This window comes from Capra hircus, chromosome 9 (genome assembly GCF_001704415.2).
Source record: "Capra hircus breed San Clemente chromosome 9, ASM170441v1, whole genome shotgun sequence".
Classification (NCBI taxonomy): domain Eukaryota; kingdom Metazoa; phylum Chordata; class Mammalia; order Artiodactyla; family Bovidae; genus Capra; species Capra hircus.
In genome coordinates, this window is record NC_030816.1 from 60,057,940 (window position 1) to 60,064,913 (window position 6,974).

Genomic DNA, 6,974 nt, shown 5'->3' on the forward strand with positions numbered 1-6,974 from the left:
TCTTGCATCTTCAAGTACAGAGTGTTTCTTCCTCCTTCAGATGCCAGACACATATTTTGGAGAGTATTACAGAAATTCGATGAGTCATTCTAGGAGACCTAAGGCGATGGTGGTACAACCATTGCCTTTCAGCCACACAGTGAAGCCTACGCCCTTCCTGAGTGGTGGTTTAGAGGTTACATTTAATGAACTCTCTGAATACTCTGCACCTGAACAAGACCTGGGCCAGGCCACACCTCCTGAGTGGTCTGAGGGCCTGACCCCATTACCTACCACTTGGGCCACAACCCTCTGCCAAGAAACAAGCAGCCTGGCTTCAGATTTTACATTGTCTGATGGGCCAGGACACCTGATTTCTGTACTCGTGTTTGTGGGATGGACGGGCCTACCCAGAAATCAGTCAAGATTAGCCTAACTATTAAACTCAGTCTCAGCCTCACTGTAAACCATGCATTATTTCTCCAGAACCAAAGACAGGTGATATAGTCACACAATGATCCTTATTTTTATTAAATTCAGTCTAAGTACAGTAAACTTGTATTCAGTTTCCATGCTGTCAAAGGCACTGATCTAGGATTTGCAGGAATAAAGAAAAATCCTGGCATTCATCTAACATAAAATACAATCCCTGCCTTCCAGGAGTTTACACTCCGCAGAGAATGAAACAATGTTGAAACTCATCTTCAGAGCGCTGCATGGAAAACAGACAGAGGACGCTTACATATGTTTCAAAATATATAAATGATGAAAAAAAGGTGGTGGAGGAGGAAACAGGACTGGGCCATCTTCAGATCCTTCAGAACTTGAAAATTAAATGCTGCCTTCTGTATGCTTGACCTCTAAAGCAATCCATATAGGATATACAAAGCTATCTATAGTGGCCAAGATTTAAGTCATTTTTCCAAAATGGGTTGATGAAGATAGAAGCAGGATTTTCCTGTAATGAAGGAGAGGTGAATGACAGGGTCAGTGTGCTGAACAGTCTGGAATAATCACAGCATTTATTTAGGTTTCTGGGCTATGCGGGTACTTGTGATGCATAACAAAGCATAAAGAACAGTCAAAAGGCAGAAATAGTAATGGCTCACCTTATCACGCCAGGGGACTGTCATATTCTTTTAATAAACAATATGGTTCAAAGGTTCACAAGAGTGAGAAGTCTGGCATGGGGCAATGTTTTCACTACTCATCTCTTTTTGACAGTTACAAGAAATCTAGGGAAGGGATTTTCTTGTCTAATTGTTTCTAACCTTAAAGTTCATGGAGTTAGTCTTACTCAAGATTAGGATGCACTAAGAACATCCTGAGGAAAGGGTGCAGTACATTCCTTGCAACCACTGTCCAGGAGATGTGAACTCTCTGGCTTTATTTAGGCCATCAGAGGAAGGGCAGAGGGCGGAGCGAGTGCGGTCACAGCTCAGGGCAAGCGCTTCATCAGCTCTTTCTGTCGCTTCCACCGGGAACAGGGCATGTCCATCCTGATGATGGAACCGCAGTCTGACCGCAGACCACTAACTCAGCCCAAGTGCCAGCCAGGGGCCATGGGATCCCAAGGAGTTATAAATAACCCTTAGACCCGCTTCCTGGTGATTTATTACTACTGAGTGTGAGTGTATTTCCCAGAAGATACCTGAACTGAATGCAAAAATGAACTCCAGAAGCATGTATTTTGCTGAACTTGAGACATCAGAGGAACGGTTTAAAAATCCAACCCCACCTCACCCCCACCCAAGAGATAAATAAGATGATCATCAAGTTTTTACCTGTCTTGATGATTCTTACATGCTTTGATTTCGCAGGGATGTTGCAGGAAAATCAGATTTCTTCTGTTTAGAGACCCATCCGTCCCTGCTGTTCATTTCCCAGCGGCAGAACTTGTAATCAGATAAGCGAACCCCTTGAGAGGTTTCAGGGAGAGCACTCGGGGCCCGCTCAGCCACACAGGCAGCGGGCACCTGGTACACGGGACGCCGCTCTTGCTGTCAGACATTGCGCGATATCGTCCAGGGCTCCCCCACCTCACCCTGCCACTCCTCTGCCCCTGACAGGGGCACCACCCTTGCTTAGAGTCCAGAAAGGGGTCTCCACCATTCCCCATTTCTGAAAAAGAAACATTGAAATGAAGTACTTCTTTTACATAAAAACTCAAACTGTAATTAAGAACCTTCCCCCCATACTCACATCTCCATATCTTATCCTCAGTGGAGACAGAGGCCAGCTGCTGATTATCTGTTGGAAGTCCAAAATACTTATCAGAACTTGCAGTTCTTTCCATTGTCCTCAGAATACCTCTATCCCTCCCATACTTTTATCTCTGTATGTCTAATTCCACTGAGAGGCTTTGTTTGCTGTTAAGATCTTTGGCAAGTCAGATAACCCCCCGTGCCTCAGTTGTCCATGTGGGAGGAGGGGGGAGCTGGACACGGTGAGCTCAAGGTCCCTGGCAACTCTACCTTGCTATGATTGAATGACTCCCCCAGTCCTTTCTGTTCCAAGGAATATTTTTCAGGGCTTCATTGGATACTGTTGAGTCACACTGGAATGGTAATTATATGAGATTGGAGAACAATGATATCTCCTGAAATAAAGATTGGGCAGAGGAATGTGGATGAGGAGGCAATGAGGTGTGGGATGGGAAAGCTTAATCAGAGCGGGAAGATGGCATATCCGGGGCCAACAGACAAGATTAGGGCCAATTCCAGACGCTTGATGAATGGCCAGCTGCAGTCAGAAATACGACTCTTCCCAGAAGAGCTACCTAGCATTTGTTTGGCAGGAGCCACAGAGTATTGACGCCAGTGGTTTACACAAGGTCCCTGAGTGAGTCAGTACTGATGGTGGCACTGACAAGCGTGGCAACAGAAACTGACAGTGTAAATGCTTGGGACCGTTAGACGAATGAACACCGGGATACATTCCAGACGCTTGCTTTAGACACACATGAACATAATGTCTTCCTCAAAGTACACCCTGAAATGGGTCATCCGCAAAGCCTGCTATGAGGGGCTCATCAATGAGACATTCTGGGGTGGATCCACCCACTGTTAATGGGGGTCACAGGAAGCTGTTGACACCTCCAAGAAAAGGATTAAGCAAATTGTCAGGAGTTAAGCAAATCCAGAAGAAAGGACCACAAGCTTTGGAGATTTCTTTTAAAAGTCTGGGCTCTGGCTTAGGGGAATATTTCACTACGGAGGGCCAGAGGGCTTCTTATCCTCCTTGTGTTTGTAGGAGGGAAAGGACGGGTGGGATGGGAAGAGGGTTCTCCTGGGTCAGCCTCTATAACGTCGTGCTGGGCAGACAGGCAGCACTCAGGGCACTGGAGGACATCTTCCAAGCTTAATTTAGTTAAGTTTCCAAAATAGTTTGACTTTAAAAACTGAAAACCAGTAACACAATGGCACCCCACTCCAGTACTTTTGACTGGAAAATCCCATGGGCGGAGGAGCCTGGTAAGCTGCAGTCCATGGGATCGCTAGAGTCAAGACTCGACTGAGCAACTTCACTTTCACTTTTCACTTTCATGCATTGGAGAAGGAAATGGCAACCCACTCCAGTGGTCTTGCCTGGAGAATCCCAGGGACGGCGGAGCCTGGTGGGCTGCCCTCTATGGGGTCGCACAGAGTCGGACATGACTGAAGCGATTTAGCAGCAGTAGCAGCAGCAGCAACAGATATTGAGATATTCAAAACGTTGTTATTCAGTGGCTAAGTCATGTTCGACTCTGCAACCCCATGGACTATAGCAGGCCAGTCTTTCTTCCCTGTCTTCATTTTCTCCTGGAGTTTGCTCAAACTTATGTCCACCGAGTCAGTGATGCTGTCTAACCATCTCATCCTCTGCCACTCTCTTCTCCTTTTGCCTTTAATCTTTCTTATATATTCAAAATATATAACTATTAATTTTAGTATTAAGTAGTGTGTAAGGCCCATAAAGGTAGAAATGTGATTTTTATGTTACTGAAAATTTCCATCCAAAAAAGATGGAAAAATGGATTCTTTTTACGCTTACCTCTTCAATTTTTCCAAGTCATGTCACATTTTAGTTCGCCTTGTCTTATCATGCTGTCTAAACAGCTTTTTGTTTCTTTTATTCTAATGGATAGAATAGCCTACATGTACTTTTTACATGTCTAAGATCATCCAGATTATTAAACATATTTTTAATCAATGTTCTCCAGTCACTATCTCCTGTCTCCCCTGTTCTAATTTGAGCCAACTGCTTTCTAGGCCTGATTAACAGCTGATAAGTTGAAATGTCTTTCCATTTTATTCCTCAGACAGTTCTGCTCATTGCATTCAGTTTTCTTTTTCTATATCCCCAAGTCATTCCAGGAGGAGGACATAGGAGAAAATTTCTGAGTCATTGGATAACTTACTTTGCCTTAATTCTGAAATAACAGTTTGCTGGCTATTAAATGAGGCTCAAACAATTTTCCCTGAGAACTTTGAAGTCTTGCTCCACTGTCTTCTAGCATCAATAATATTAATGTAAAGTATGATGACAGTCTTCTAGGGCTTTTTTTTGTATTTTTCACTTTGTGTGGCTTTTTTTTTTTTTTTTTTTTGGTAGATATCCTGGTAATTCTCTCCACAAGCTTTATATTAGGAATTTCAGATTTTCAACAGACTAGTGCTCGGCACTTGGTGAATATTTTCCATCTGAAAATCTTTTTTCTTTTAGTTCAGGGAAATTATCTTTTCTAATTTATTTCATTACTCATTTTTGTTCTCTGAGTGTGGATTAGTTACATATTAATAAGTTTCTAGATCTATCTGCCATTTCAGCTCTTGGATATTTTCCTTTTCAGTCATTCTGTACATTCTGAGCTATTTTCTCAACTTTATCTTCCAGATACTAATTTAGTTTTCAGTCAAACCAGTGATTCAATTCTACTGATTTTTTAAATGTATTTGGGGAATGTTTAATTTGTCGTGGCTTCTTTCCTGTTTTCTGCCTGCTCTTTTTTCACAGCAGCCTAATCTTCTGTGTGAATCCACTGTTGTCTCAGACCTCTCTGAAGATGCTAATTCAATTTTTTTTTTTGTCATCTTCCTTTTGCATTTCTCCTGTGGTCCGTCACTTTTCACACATCTTGATATTTCTCTTTTACCAAATATTTGATGATCCCTGATTGGTCAGTAATATCTTTTTTAACAAAAAAGCATGCTGGCTGATTATTATAGGTAATTGGCAAAGTTATTCTTTGCAGTTTGGAAGGACAATTTACCCATGAAACTCATCACTGAATGGGGGACTAACTTTACATGTCTGTGTGTGAGGGGATCAGAGACAGGCTTCTTTCTAGGGTATGTGGACAGTCCAGCTGGTATCCTCATAACTATGAAAGTGAGGAGGACTTCACCATGAGAAGTGAAATTCTTTGGTGGACTTCACTGCTAGGTGGGGTTGCCTTTCCTTCTGCCTCCTCTGAGTTGCAAGCAAAGGGCCCTAGTTATCTCAGGCTCTGCGCCAACATCTCCCTTGATTTTTTATTTCAGTTCTGAGCAAACTCACCACCCTCCCCCCAACACACACACACCAAGGCAGCACTCTGCTCAGGTGGAACTCTGTAGTGGGGTAGGCACAGACACAAATGGTACCTTAGAGGGTATGAGATGGCTGGAGAAGGATAAGGTCTTAGAACTCAACTCACCCACTTGGGACAGAACTGATGAGGAAAGGTCTAACAGGGGTGCTAAGACATCGTATCTAATGGTTTGAAGAACTGAGAACCAAGGCAGTGGTGAGTTGAGGGAGAACAGCCTTTGGTCAAATCTGCATCCATGAGACTGACATGTGAGCCCAGGGGAGCTTCTAGAGACCACAAGAGACACAGAAGCAGTGAAATGGGCCCCGGATGTCTGTTGGCAGGAAGCAGGCACCTCCACAAGGCAGGATCCAGATCCTGGACAGGGCTGACTCCAAATTCCAGAGAGGACCGATTCCTGGACAGAAAACCAGCATGTTGGGAGATGGGTATTCAGGCACCAGGAGCTAAGAGCTTCAGTTGTCAGAATTCGGACTGAAGATAGGGCTTAGGTGTTAGAAATAAGGATGAAGCTTGGGCCAGATCAACTACAAGAGTGAAGATGTAGATTCTTAGACACTGGAGCTACTGAATTTTTTCCTGTGACACTCAGAATTGGTCCTAGACTTACCTGATCAAGGTCAAGGGACCCTAGCCAGGGAAGAGGGAAAGCGAGGAAAGGAGAGGGGGTAGAAGGTAGAAGCTAAGAACCAGCTATAATCTGACACTATCACGTCATCTCAAGGGACTTATAATTTTCAGCATTTGTAAACAAGCCAACATATGCTAAATCCTACACAAAATGATAAAGATTATTTTGTACACCTGCCCCAATCCCCCATACATCATGTGAACAATACACTGGGGCCCCAGGAAGACCTCGTTGCATCTTGTGACTCGTTCTGGGTGCCCTCTGTGCACAGCCAGGCACTGGACTGTGACTCTGAGACTTCAGAGGGGAGGAATGTCTGCCGTGACCTTTGGCAACTCCCGTCCCATCAGGAAGAGAGACAGGTGAACAGATAGTTTTGGTCAGTGTGGGAAGGACCATACCAGAACTTGGGAAAGGGCTGGCTGCATAGATTGGGTTGCATGGCTGAGTGGAGTAAGGCAGGAGAGAGGAGGGAGAGGCAAAGCAGGAGGGAGAAACAGAGGGGAGACCCAACATGATGTGTTCTACAAACCACTGAAGTGTGAAGTGTTGCTCAATTGTGTTCAAGTCCTTGTGACCCCATGAACTGTAGCCCACCAGGCTCCTCTGTCCATGGGATTCCCCAGGCAAGAATACGGAGTGGGTTGACATTTGCTTCTTCGGGGGTCTCCTGACCCAGGGATCAAACCCAAGTTTCCTGCATTACAGGCAGATTCTTTACCATCTGAGCCACCAGGGAAGCCCTAAGGACTGCATTTTTCTGAAATACCCAAGGTAAGCATGAAATGGCCA

The 6,974-nt window shown here is 44.3% G+C and overlaps 1 long non-coding RNA gene across 2 annotated transcripts; it reads right to left on the reverse strand.

Moving 5' to 3' along the window:
- Positions 482-3,408, reverse strand: LOC106502481. 2 transcript variants are annotated; one of them, XR_001296094.2, is made up of 4 exons: positions 2,454-3,408; positions 2,182-2,229; positions 1,764-2,100; positions 482-937 (listed from the first exon to the last, which is right to left on the reverse strand). It is a non-coding gene; the product is annotated as an uncharacterized LOC106502481 (long non-coding RNA). The 2 variants fall into 2 exon arrangements; XR_001296093.2 differs by having other exon boundaries at positions 2,182-3,408.